This window comes from Puma concolor, chromosome B1 (assembly GCF_028749965.1).
Source record: "Puma concolor isolate L17-30 chromosome B1, mPumCon1.1.hap2, whole genome shotgun sequence".
Lineage (NCBI taxonomy): Eukaryota > Metazoa > Chordata > Mammalia > Carnivora > Felidae > Puma > Puma concolor.
In genome coordinates this window covers 151042571-151056924 of record NC_141670.1, presented here as the reverse complement: position 1 = coordinate 151056924, position 14354 = coordinate 151042571, and the positions used below count along the sequence as shown (strand labels likewise).

Below are 14354 nucleotides of genomic sequence, written 5' to 3'. Positions count from 1 at the left end.
CACTTGTGCTCGCTCTCTCTCTCAAAATAAATAGACTTAAAATAAAGGAATACAACCACTAATACCTGCATCCTATTATAAAATTGAACTATGTGAAAGTCTTTGATTTCATGACCAAATTCTCTTTCCTTCCTGACTTTTAAACATATTCACATGACTGGGGCTTCTGAATGGCTAAGTCAGTTAAGTGTCTAACTTTCGCTCAGAGCATGATCTCGTGGTTCACAAGTTTGAGCCCTGCATCGGACTCTGTGCTGACAGCTCAGAGCCTGGATCCTGCTTCAGATTCTGTGTCTCCCTCTCTCTCTGCCCCTCCCCCACTTGTACTCTGTCTCTCTCTCTCTCTCAAAAATGAATAAACATACATCTTTTTAAAAAAATATTCACCTGGCTGCTTTCAGTCTCATATTCAGCCTTTGATAGGTAACAGATGTAAGGTCTTACTACCTGGTTAACCTCTTAAGGCTCAACACAGAGGCAGGAGACAGAAATGTCCATCTTCCAGTCTTTCCCTAAAAGAGGTCTATTTCACACTTTAAAAGCTGCTCCCCAAGGATTAGGCTTCAAATTCAGCACAAATCTATCAACAGACTGCAATCCTCCCCAGAGTCCAGGGAGGCCTGTGGGTACCATTTTCATGTTGACATTTTTGCCCATTGCAGATTACCACTGCTTCACTGGAATGAGGTTGTACACATGTCTGACATGCCAGGTTTTGTGGCAGCTGCACAGGAAACACCAAACTTGATCCTTGGTTCTGGGATATTCTTCAAATACATCACACATTAGGTCACAAAAATGTCTAAATAAACTTAAGAAAATTGAAATCATATCAAGCAACTTTCCTGACTTGGTCAGAAGTGTCAGAAGTGTTGTATTGTGGAATAATAAGAAATATATAGATTGGTCTTGATTCCCAGGTCCTGACAGAGAGCTCCTAAACTCCTTATAAATTTCTTAGTGGTAAGTACACTAGAGCATCTTCTATTCTAACAATTGGTCTTTGATCCCTGTCCCTGACACAAGGCTTCTAAAACTCTTATATATTCCTAAGTGATAAGAACACTAAGAGCATCTTTTATTCTAATGAGGTAACTCTAGGCCGACTCTTGGGTGGGAGCTGGTCACCAGAAAGACCACAGCATAATTTGATCTTGCAACTTTCAACCTCACTCCCCACTGCTTTAGACAGAGCAAAGGAGCTAGAACTGGAGTTAATATTGATCATGCCTACATGAGGAAGCCTCTATAAAAACTCCCAAAAGTACAAGGTTCAGAGAGCTTTCAGATGGGAGAACACATCCATGGATTGGGGGTGGGTGGTACACCCAAATCCACTGATATAGAACCTACTACAATCCAAAACCTCTAAGACTTGGTCTTACGTGTCTTCTCATTTGGCTGTTCACATCCTTTAATACTCTGATAGACATAATTAAGTGTTTCCCTGACTTCTGTGAGCTGTTCTAGCAACTTATCAAATCCAAAGAGGGAGGAGGCCACGGAAACTTACAATTTGTAGCCAAGTTGAACAGAAGTTGAGGGTAACCAGAGTATGGACTACTTGTAATTGGCATCTGAAGTGACATCTCATGGGACAAGAGCCCTTAACCTGTGAGATCTGTTGCCTCCAGGTAGCTGGTGTCAGAATCAAATTCGAGGACACCCAGGTGGTATCACAGAGAATTTCTTGATATGGTAAAAAAAAAAAAAAACAAAACACATATTTGGTGGCCAGTTGTGTCAAGAATGTTTTTAGCATGGTAGTAGTATGAGAGTAAGGAGAAACACAGGAAGAAGACTGGAATGTTTTCTTACATTAAGAAACTAGAAATCAATTCAAAAAAGAAAACTGGTAAATTCACAAATATGTAGAGATTAAACCACATACTACTAAACAGCCAGTGGGTCAAAGAAGAAATTAAAGGGAAATCAAAAAATATCTTACGATAAAAGAACATACAGATATAAAGTAAGAAAATTTATAACATGCAGCAGAAGCAGTTCTAGAGAGAAGTTCATATGGATAAACATCTATACTAACTTTATTTTTTTTAATGTTTATTTATTTTTGAGACAGAGAGAGACAGAGCATGGAAGGCAGTGAGGGGGGGGCGTTGGTCAGAGAGAGGGAGACACAGAATCTGAAGCAGGCTCCAGGCTCCGAGCTGTCGGTGCAGAACTCGACGTGGGGCTCTAACTCACAAACTGTGAGATCATGACTTGAGCTGAAGTCGGACACTTAACCGACCGAGCCACCCAGGCACCCCAACATCTACACTAACTTTAAAAGAAAGATCCCAAATTAAAAAAAAATTTTTTACACCTCAATGAACGAGAAAAGGAACAAACCACACTCATTATTAGACGGAGGGAAATAACAAAGATCTGAACAGAAATAAATGAAATAGAGACTAAAAGACAATAGAAAAGATCAATGAAACTAAGTGCCATTTTTAAAAAAGATGAACAAAATAGAAAACCTATAGCTAGAGTTAAAAAAGAGAAAAGACTCAAATGAATAAAATTAGAAATTAAAGAAGAGACGTAACAACTGTAACACACAAATATGACAGATCATAAGAGGCTACTGTGAAAAAATACATGCCAACAATTTGAACTACCTACAAGCAATTGGAAAATTCCTAGAAACACACAACCCACGGAGACTGAATCATGAAGGAATAGAAAATCTGAACTGACCACTTATCAGTAAGCAAATTGAAACAGTAATCATATCACTCAAAAAATAAAAGAGCAGGAGCAGGTAGCTTCACTACCAAATTCTACCAAACATTTAAAGAAAAATTGTTGCCAATCTTTCTCAAACTCTTCCAAAAAAATAGGAGGGAACAGTTCCAAATTTATTTTATGAGGCCCACATTAACCTGAAACCAAAATCAGACAAGAACACTATAAGAAAAGAAAATTAAAGGTCGATATCCCAGATAACACGGATGCTAAAATCCTCAACAAAATAATAGCAAGCTGAATTTAACCACAGATTAAAGGAATGTATTAAAAAAATTGCATACCATCATCAAGCGGAATTTATTCCAAGGATGGCTCAACATCTGCTAGTCAATCCATGTAACATACCACATCAAAAAAAGTACAGATGAAAGTCATATGATCATCTCAATAAATGCAGGAAAAAAACCTACCTACGAAAGTCAACATCCATTTATGACATAAACTCTCAACAAAGTGGGTATAGAAGGAAAACACCTCAACATAATAAAGGCCATTTATGGCCATCTCACAGCTGGTACTCAAAGGTGAAAAGCTGAAAGTTTTCCCTCTAAGATAAGGAGCAAGACAAGGATACCCACTCTTGCCACCTTTATTTAACATAGTACTGGCAGTCCTTCTCATAGCATTAGGCAAGAAAAAATAAAATCACCCACATTGGAAAAGAAGGATTAAGACTGTCTCTATTTGCAGGTGACATAATATTATATGTAGAAAACCATAAAGACTACACACACACACATAGACACACACACTACTAGAAGTAATGAAGGATTTCAGTAAACTTGTAGTATACAAAATTCAAACAGAAATCTCAGTTGCATTTCTATACCCTAACATCAACTATCAGAAAGGAAAATTAAGCTCTCTTCCTCAGTGCTACCTGAAAAAGTGGCAGCCATCTCCTACTGGGCATCATGGCCACCCGCAGACCTCTGGTGAAACCAAAGATCATTAAAAAGAGGACAAAGAAATTCATCCAGCACCAGTCAGAAATTCAATATGTCAAAACTAAGTGCAACTGGAAGAAACCCAGAGACATTGGCAATACGGTGCACAGAAGATTCAATGACCAGATCTTGATGTCCAACATTGGTTATGGGAACAAGAAAGTAAAGTACACGCTGCCCAGTGGCTTCTGGAAGTTCCTAGTCCACAACATCAAGGAGCTTAAAGCGCTACTGTTCTTCAGCAAATCTTACAGTGCAGAGATTGCTCACAATGACTCCTCTAAGAACTGTAAAGTCATTATGGACAGAGCAGCCCAGCTGGCCATTAGAGTCACCAATTCCAGTGCATGCTGCACAATGAAGAAAATGAATAGACAGCTTATGTGCATGTCATATTTGTGTTAATAAAACCACAAAACTATTAAAAAAAGAGAAATTAAGAAAGCAACCCCATATATAATTGTACCAAAGAGAACAAATACTTAAATACATTTAACTAGGGAGGCGAGATATCTGTACACTGAAAATTAAAGAGACTGATGAAAGAAACTGAAGAAGACTCAAATAAATAGAAAGATATTTCATGCTCATGTATGGGAAGAAGTAACATTGTTAAAATGTCCACACTACCCAAAGCAATCTATAGATTCAATGCAATCCCTATCAAAATTCCAATAGTATTTAGTATTTTTCTTTTTTTTTTTAAATGTTTATTGATTTTTGAGAGACAGAGAGAGACAGAGCATGAGCGGGGAAGGGGCAGAGAGAGGGAGACACAGAATCTGAAGCAGGCTTCAGGCTCTGAGCTGTCAACACAGAGACTGACGCAGGGCTTGAACTCACAAACTCCGAGATCGTGACCTGAGCCGAAGTCGGATGCTCAATCAACTGAGCCACCCAGGCACCCCTTAGTATTTTTCATGGAAATAGAGCAACCCTAAAATTTGTAGGAAACCACAAAAGGCCCCAAATAGTGAAAGCAATCTTGAAAAACAAGTACAAAGCTAGAGGTGTCACACTTCCTGATTTTAAATCAGGTTACAAACCTATAGTGATCTTAACAGTAAAATATTGGCAAAAGAGATCAAAGGAACAGAATAGAGAGCCCAGAAATAAACTCACACATATATGGTCAATTAACTTAGGACAAAGGAGGCAAGACTATGCAATGGGGAAAGGACACTATTTTCAATAAATATTGGGGAAACAGGACAGTCACATGCAAAATAAGAACACTGGACCCCTATGTTGCACCCTACACAAAAATTAACTCAAAATGGATTGAAAACTTAGATAGGAGACCTGAAACTATAAAACTTCTAGGAGCAAAACATAGGGGATATGCTCCTTGATATTGGTCATTGCAATAACTTTTTAGATATAACACAAAAAGCAAAGGCAACAAAAGCAAAATAAACCAGTGGGACAACACCAAAATAAAAGGCTTCTGCGTAGCAAAGGAAACTGTCAACAAGATGAAAAGGTAATTTGTAGAATGAGAGAATATATTTACAAATTATTTTCCTGATAAGCAGTTAACATCCAAAATATATGTAAATAACTCATGTAACTCAATAGCAAAATAACAAACAATCCAATTAAAATAACGGGTACGGGGCGCCTGGGTGGCGCAGTCGGTTAAACGTCCGACTTCAGCCAGGTCACGATCTTGCGGTCCGTGAGTTCGAGCCCCGCGTCGGGCTCTGGGCTGATGGCTCGGAGCCTGGAGCCTGGAGCCTGTTTCCGATTCTGTGTCTCCCTCTCTCTCTGCCCCTCCCCCATTCATGCTCTGTCTCTCTCTGTCCCAAAAATAAATAAAAACGTTGAAAAAAAAATTAAAAAAAAAATAATGGGTAAATGAACTGAATAGACGTTTTTCCAAAGGAGACACACAAATAGCCAACAGGTACATGAAAAGATGCTCAACATCACTAATCATCATGGAAATGCAGAAACAAAATAATGAGATGTCACCTAACACCTATTAAAATGGCCCTTATCAAGAAGACAAGAGGTAACAAGTGTTGGCAAGGATGTGGAGAAAAAGAAACCCTTGTGCACTTCAGTGGGAATGTAAATTGGTGCAGCCACCACAGAAAAGAACCACTAGGAAGGTTCTTTAAAATATTAAAAGTAAAACTATTGTATGACCCAGCCACCCAAGGAAACGAAATCACTATCTCAAAAAGGTATCTGCACTCCCATGTTTACTTTGGCATTATTTACAATAGCCATAACATAGGAACATTCTAAGTGTCCATCAGTGATGAATGGATAAAGAAAATGTGGTGTATTGATATATACCTAGGGATATTATTAAGTATAAAAAAGAAAGAAATCATGCCATTTGTGACAACATGAATGGACTTCAAGGGCATGATGCTAAATGAAATAAATCAGACAGAGAAGACAAATACTGTATAATCTCACTTGTATGTGAAATCAAAAAAATTGAACTCACAGCAATGGAGAACCGGCTGGTGGTTGCCAGAGATAAAAGCTGGAGTTTGGGGGAAATGGGTTAAGGTGGTCAAAAAGTACAAACTTTTAGTTATGATATAAATAAGATCTGGGGATGTAATATACAGCATGTTGACAGTAATCAATGATATTGTATTGTATATTTGAAAGTTGTTAAAAGAATAGATCTTACAAGTTCCCATTACAAGAAAAAAAAATTTGTACCTATGTGAAGTGATGGATATTAACTAAACTTATATATATACATACAATATATACATGCACCAAATTATTAAGTGGTATACCTTACAGTGTTATATGCCAATATCTCTTAGTAAAACCAGAAAATAGATTTTTAAAACACAGACACTAGAAAAAGAAGAGCAAACAAAACCCAAATATAGTAGAAGAAAGGAAATAACAAAGATTAGAGCTGAGATACCCAAAAACGGAGAATAACAAACAATAAAGCAAAAGAACAGAACCAAAAATTTGGTTCTTTCAATGTATCAACAAAATTAATAAATCTCTAGCTAGATGGACACCCCAAAAAGGAAAAGACACAAGTTTCTAAAATAAGAAATGAGATTGGAGATACAACTAGCAACCTTAGGCAAATAAAAAGGATCATAAGAGAACATTAACAGAAACTGTATGCCAACAAATGAGATATAGGTGAAATGGACAAATCACTAGATAGACATGGATATGAAAAGAACTCAAGTAGAAACAGAAAATCTGAATAGACCTATGACAACAACAACAAAAAGATTGATTGAATTAGGGATCAAAAAACTACCTCAAAGGAAAGCCCAGGCCCAGATGGATCCATTGAGTGATTCTACCAAGAATTTAAAGAAAAATTAGTATCAATTATTTTTTAAAATTCTCCAAAAAATACAAGAGCAGAAAATACATTCAATAAAACATGATACTAAAACCAAACAATGACATCACAAGAAAACTACAGACCAATATCCCTTTTGAATATACCCAAAAACCCTCAACAAAATGCTAGTGAACCAAATCTTTAACCATGTTAGAAGAATTATATACACACACACACACACAAATGGAACTAATCCCAGGAATGCAAAGTGGCTTTAATATCTGAAAAATCAATTAATATAATACCACATACAAATAGAATAAAAGACAAAACTGCATGATTATCTCAATAAATGCAAACAAATTCACTGTTGTTATTCTATGAACTCCAACAAACTTCATGACAAGAATACTCAATATATCAAGGAATAGAAGTGAGCTTCCTCAAACTGAGAAAAGGCATCTACAAAAAATCCATGCCAACATCATACTTAATGGTGAAAGACCTAAATGCTTTCATTCTTAGATAAGGAAAAAGACAAGGAAAGCCAGTCTCTTCACTTTCATTTAATGTAGTATGTAGGTACTAGCTAAGACATTAAACAAGAATATGAAATAAAATAAATCCTAATTTGCAAGGAAGAAGTAAAACTATTGACTGATGACATGATCTTATGTAGAGAAAATCTAAGGGTGACACTAAAATAATATTATATCAAAACACAAACTAAGGAAGTTTTCAGGATACAAGATCAATACACAGAAAGCAATTGAGTTTCTATATATTTTGCAATGACCACTCCAAAATGAAATTAAGAATACAATTCCATTTACAATACCATCAAAAAGAATAAAATACTTAGGAATAAATTTAACAAAGGAAATTCAAAACTCACACCATTGAAAACTCCAAAATACTGTGGAAGGACATTAAAGACTATCTAAATCACTTCCTGATTTCAGAGCCAACTATAAATCTACAGTACTCAAGGGAGTGTGTTACAGGCATAGCGATAGATGTATAGATCAATAGATTTTAAATCCAGAATAATTCCTTCTGGGAAAATTAATTATCCACATGTGAAAGAATGAAGTTGGATCACTCTACCTCAAACCATATACAAAAATTAACTCAGGGGCGCCTGGGTGGCGCAGTCGGTTAAGCGTCCGACTTCAACCAGGTCACGATCTCACGGTCCGTGAGTTCGAGCCCCGCGTTGGGCTCTGGGCTGATGGCTCAGAGCCTGGAGCCTGTTTCCGATTCTGTGTCTCCCTCTCTCTCTGCCCCTCGCCCGTTCATGCTCTGTCTCTCTCTGTCCCAAAAATAAATAAACGTTGAAAAAAAAAATTAAAAAAAAAAAAATTAACTCAAAATAAATAAAAAATCTAATGTAAGACTTAGAAAAATAATTTTAAAAGCTCTTAATAAAAAACATGGGGTAATATTTGTAACCTTAGATTCAACAATGTTTTCTTAGGTAAAACACCAAAAGCACAAACAATCAAATTAAATTTGTATTAGTTGAACATCAAAATTAAAATTATTGTGCTTCAAAGGATATCATCAAAAAAGTGAAAAATAAACAACCCACAGAATTAGAGAATATATTTGCAAATCATGTCTGATAATGAGCTTGTACTGAAAACATATAAAGAAATACTACGACTCAATAATAGGAAAATAACCAATAAAAAATGAGTAAAGTATCTAAAACAAATTTCTACATGGAAGATATACAAATGACCAATAAGCACATGAAAAAAACGCTCAACATCGTTAGGCATCAGGGAAATATAAGTGAAAACCACAATGAGATACAACTTCATGCCCAGTACCATAACTATAAACAAAAAGACAATAACAAGGGTTGACAAGAATGTGGGGAAATTAAAATCATTATATATTGCTTCTAGGAATTAAAAATGGTACAGCCACTTTGGAAAACAATTTGCAAATTCCTCAAAGGTTAAACAGAGAGTTACTATATGAACCAGCAATTCCACATCTCGGTATATACCCATGAAAAAGGATAACGTGCACATGTGCAGATTTTTCACCTCCCGGTTAAATGTTCACCTAACAATTTTATTCCCTTTGATGCAACTGTAAGTGGGATTCCTTTCTTAATTCCTCTTTCAGATAGTTCATTGTTAGTGTATAGAAACTCAACTGGGTTTTGTATGTTGCTTTTGATCCTGCAATTTTACTGAATTCATTTATTAGTTGTAACAGTTTTTTGGTGGAGTCTTCAGCATTTTCTATATGTATCATGCCACGTGCAGAGAGAATTTTACTCCTTTTCTGCTTGGGAGCAGGTTCCGTATTGTCAGTGCAGAGCCCAGGGCAGGGCTCAAACTCATGAACCTTGAGATCATGACCTGAGCTGAAACCAAGATTTGGGCGCTTAACCAACTGAGCCACCCAGGCATCTCTCAATTTTTTATCAAGCAGTATGATGTTAGAGGTGGGCTTGCCAGATATGGTCTTTATTATACTGAAGTATGTTCCTGGTATACCTAATTTGGTGGGAGCTTTTATCATGAAAGGATGTTAAATTTTGTCAACTGCTTTCCTGCACCTATTAAAATAATTATATGACTTTTATCCTTCATTCTGTTAGTGTGATGTATCATGTTAATTTGTTGAATCATCCCTGCATACCAGACATGATTTCCACTTGGCATGGTGTAAGATCTTAATGTGCCTTTGAATTTGGTTGTTAGTATTTTGTTGGTGAATGTACTGATGTGAATGACATTAGAGATAAAATGTTCCTCTCACATTTCTCTCACATCACCTTTCATATATATATATATATATATATAAATATATATGTAGATCTATATAGATATACACAACACCCACACACAATTGCTGTATCAAAGAACACTGTCAAACATCTTTGGCTCATCATTCCAAATTGCTTTCACAAAATTACTACAGTCACATGACAAAATTCTCATTTCGTCTAACAGTTGTTTTATGTCTTTGTATGTGTTTTTCCACCCACAAAGACCCAATATATTATCTGAGTTAATGGGGAAGGCTCAAATATGGCTCATTTGAACCTACTGGGATTTTGAATTTTCTCGTCCACTCTTACCACATTTTCATTTTGTTGGGGGACTCACCTGCAAACCTGCTGAACCCCTGCGTAAGGTAATATATTTTTTTATTTTGCTTTGGTCACTTTGCATTTTCAATATGAATGATTCTATTCTTAGTTTATTTATAGTGAGAGAGATATGGGAAGCTAAAGTGACCTGCCAATTAGAAACGCACGTATTTCTATACAACACAAGTACCCGAATTTTATTAACATTACAAAATGAAGTGGAATTCCTGGGAGACTTTGAGAATAGTGTCAGTTAAATCAAAGCCTACATTATTCAATACATAAGTAAGTAGCAGATATTCACTAAAAGAATACTTCCAAAGTAGTTAGCATATTCTAAAGGTAAGTGCCAACATGCAGGGAAACTGTAGAGTTTCATGACCACCGACCTGACACTCTATTTGGAAAGACAGAATACAAGCACATAATAAAAACAGAATGAAACATATTATAATAACGAAGGATCACAGTGGTAAGGAACACTCAGTGGGAATCACAGACAGCATATCTCAGTCATTGATAATCAAGGTGCAATCCACGGGATATGCAGAAGGATATACAGAAGGATATGTAGAAGTGATGGGAGCAGAGAGTAAGGAAGACACAAAAGCAAAGCAGGTAAAAGAAGAATGACAGTTCTCAAGAGCTCCAAATTTAGCCTAGCAGGAAGATGCCAAGTGAAGGACAGATGATGCTGGAGGGAGAAGCTGGAGACAGACAATCATAAGGAGGTTCAAACCTCTAGTAAGGGCATTAAGGAGAAAATGAAAAGGTTTAAGAAAGGGAGTAATATGATCACATTTCCTTCTTTAAAAAAATCCCTCGAGATGTAGTCACTGAGTTAGCCTGTAAAAAAGCAAGAGTGAAAAGGGGGACCACTCAGCAGGCTGTTGCAAAATATAGGCAGCAATTATGGAAAACTACACTACACTGTTCATAGAGAGATGATAGTAATAATCATCATTGCTCATATTGCTGTTGTGGAGGAAAAAATAGTACACATAAAACATCCCAAATATCTTTGGCACATACTCAGTAATCCAGAAGAAATGTTAACTCGGTATTATTGTTATTTTGGTACTATCACATACTATTAATAATCAACCCAATGGTGCCAACCACCCAGATCTAATTCCTCATTTAATAGGAACTGGTTTTCTAACACATCATGATTATACTCTCTAGAAAAGTCCTAGAGAGCAGGTATCCTATGGAGTTGTTTAAAAGTATATGTGTAAGGATTGGCAATGAGACAAGCATGTTAAAATGCTCACCTTTTTTGGTAAGGGTTAAGGCTCTTTGCCAGTTCTCTAACTAAAAGGAAAACCATTCTTCGATGATATAAATGTGTTCCCTAACAATGTTGGAGCTAAATCCAACATTTATTTGCATCTACTCCAGCATTTATTTTTTTTTTTAATTTTTTTTTCAACGTTTATTTATTTTTGGGACAGAGAGAGACAGAGCATGAACGGGGGAGGGGCAGAGAGAGAGGGAGACACAGAATCGGAAACAGGCTCCAGGCTCTGAGCCATCCGCCCAGAGCCTGACGCGGGGCTCGAACTCATGGACCGCGAGATCGTGACCTGGCTGAAGTCGGACGCTTAACCGACTGCGCCACCCAGGCGCCCCTACTCCAGCATTTAAATCACTCCTCAACTACGTGAGTGGAACTAGAGGGTATTATGCTAAACGAAATTAGTCAGTCGGAGAAGGACAAATATCATATGATTTCATTCATATGAGGACTTTAAGACAAAAAAACAGATGAACATAAGGGAAGTGAAAATAATATAAAAACAGGGAAGGGGACAAAACATAAGAGAGTCTTAAATATAGAGAATAAACAGAGGGTTGCTGGAGGGGTTGTGGGAGGGGGGGTGGGGCTAAAAGGGTAAAGGGGCATTAAGGAATCTACTCCTGAAATCACTGTTGCACCGTATGCTAACTTGGATGTAAATTGAAAAATAAATAAATTATTAATAATAAAAAACATTTCTCATATGAAATCCCACGATTTTACATCTTAGAGCATTTAAAAAAGTTTTTTTTTTATGTTGTTATTTATTTTTTGAGACAGAGAGAGACAGAGCATGAGCAGCGGAGGGGCAAAGAGAGAGAGGGAGACACAGAATCTGAAGCAGGCTCCAGGCTCTGAGCTGTCAGCACAGAGCCAGATGCAGGGCTGGAACTCACAAAGTGTGAGATCATGACCTGAGCTGAAGTCGGACACTTAACCGACTCAGCTACCCAGGCACCCCCATCTTAGAGCATTTTAAAAGAGTGACTTAGTCTATTAGAACAGATGTTTTCTGCCTACACCAAATTTACAGAAAACCTCAGTAAAGCTCCCCTAGGGAATATAGGTCTCAACATCATAGCTGCCTGACAGAATGAGCACAGAGAAAATGTAGACTTCATATATAATAAGAACCATAAATTCTGCCATATAATAAAGATCAAATAATCTTTACCACTTGAATCTTAAAACTACCCACAGTTTAAAATTACAAACAATTCTATTCAGTTTATAGGATGATATTCCTTATGAAGGAAAACAATAATCTAATACATTTTAAATTGATAGATCTTTAAAACATAAATAGGAAGCAAATGATCTTTAGTGGACTACTTTACAATCTCTTAAGAGATCCTTTTGTCTACCTTTTTACTGGTAGCAACATAAAACTGGTATCTTATTTGAAAGTAAAACACAATGTATCTTTTGATTGCAAATTACTTATGCTACCTCTGATAAGTTTCACAAAGTTCAATGACAGAGGTAAGATTAGTGAAAGTTCTACCTTAGCTAACCTTATTCTTAAAAGATTTCCTCTCTCAGTTTTGAGAAAGTAATTGTCAGTAGGAAGGAAAACAAAAAGGAGGAAGAGAAGGACAAGAAGGATGAGTGGCAGATAATAATGATTGCTAATAGCAGCTGTTGTTATTAAGTTGCAAAAACAAGATTTGAATCCATGTCAGTGACTGTGAAGACATTGTTACACAAAGAAATGGTTTCTACACACTACTTACTTTTCCATTAATTATTACCTTCTCAGAAAATTTTTGTACACTTTTTAAGAATTAAGACATTTGGCAAGATTCATCAAGAGTCTTAAAAATGTTTATAGCCTTTGGCTTCATAATATACTCATAAAACTATACAAAGAAAAATAATCCAGAGGCACAAAATCTATTTTGGGCAATTATTCATAAGAGTAAACACTGTAAATAATGGAAGTATTGTAAATATCCAAAATTAAGCAATGAATAAATAACTTATATTTGTACATATTACACCATTATAATAGGTTTAATCAAATAATGCTTAATTACACTAAATTAGCTGTAGTATGAGGTTTAGTTGAAAAGAAAGGGACAAAGTGATAAATATAAGAGCACAATTTCCTTATGGGATGAAAAAAAACTATAAATTAGGATTAAAATTTTCAAAACATGTCATAATATAGATTTAATTATATGAATAAAGATTAGAATAAAAACATACAAATTTTAGCATAATGTCCTCAAGCTCCATCCATGTGGTCCCAAATAGCAGGATTTCCTTTGTTTTCATAGGTAAATAATATTCCATTGTGTGTGTGTATATATATATATATATATATCACATCTTCTTTACCATTCATTTGTTGATGGCCACTTAGGCTGTTTCCCTCGATTATTGTGAACAATGTTTCCATACATATGGGAGTGCATGTATCTTGTCAATATCCTGTTATTTCTTTTGGGTATACACCCAGAAATGGAATTGTTGGATTATATGATAGATATATTTTTTGTTTAGTGTTTTATTTTTGAGAGAGAGGGAGTGTGAGTGGAGAAGGGTCAGGGAGAAGGGGACAGAAAATCCAAAATGGGCTCTGCACTAACAGCAGGGGCTCAAACTCACAAACTGTGGTATCATGACCTGAGCCAAAGTTGAGCCATCCAGGAGCCCTGGCAGATCTATTTTGTTTTTGAGGAATCTCCATATTGTTTTTCATAGTGGCTGAACCAATTTACATTCCCATGTACAGTGTACAAGGGTTCCCCTTTCTCCTCATCCTCACAAACACTTATCACTTCCTGATAATAGCCATTCTAACAGATGTGAGGTTATATCTCATTGTGGTTTTGATTTGCATTTCTTTGATGATAAGTGATTCTGAGCATCATTTGTGTACCTCTTGGCTATTTGGATATCTTCTTTGGAAACATGTCTATTTAGTTACTCTGCCCATTTTTTAAT

General features: G+C 36.2%; 2 pseudogenes; both read left to right on the top strand.

Moving 5' to 3' along the window:
• Positions 1-14354, top strand: part of LOC112858719 (UDP-glucuronosyltransferase 2B31-like) — a 30356-nt pseudogene that overhangs the window by 4158 nt on the left and 11844 nt on the right.
• Positions 3669-4075, top strand: LOC147581955 (large ribosomal subunit protein eL32 pseudogene; annotated as a pseudogene).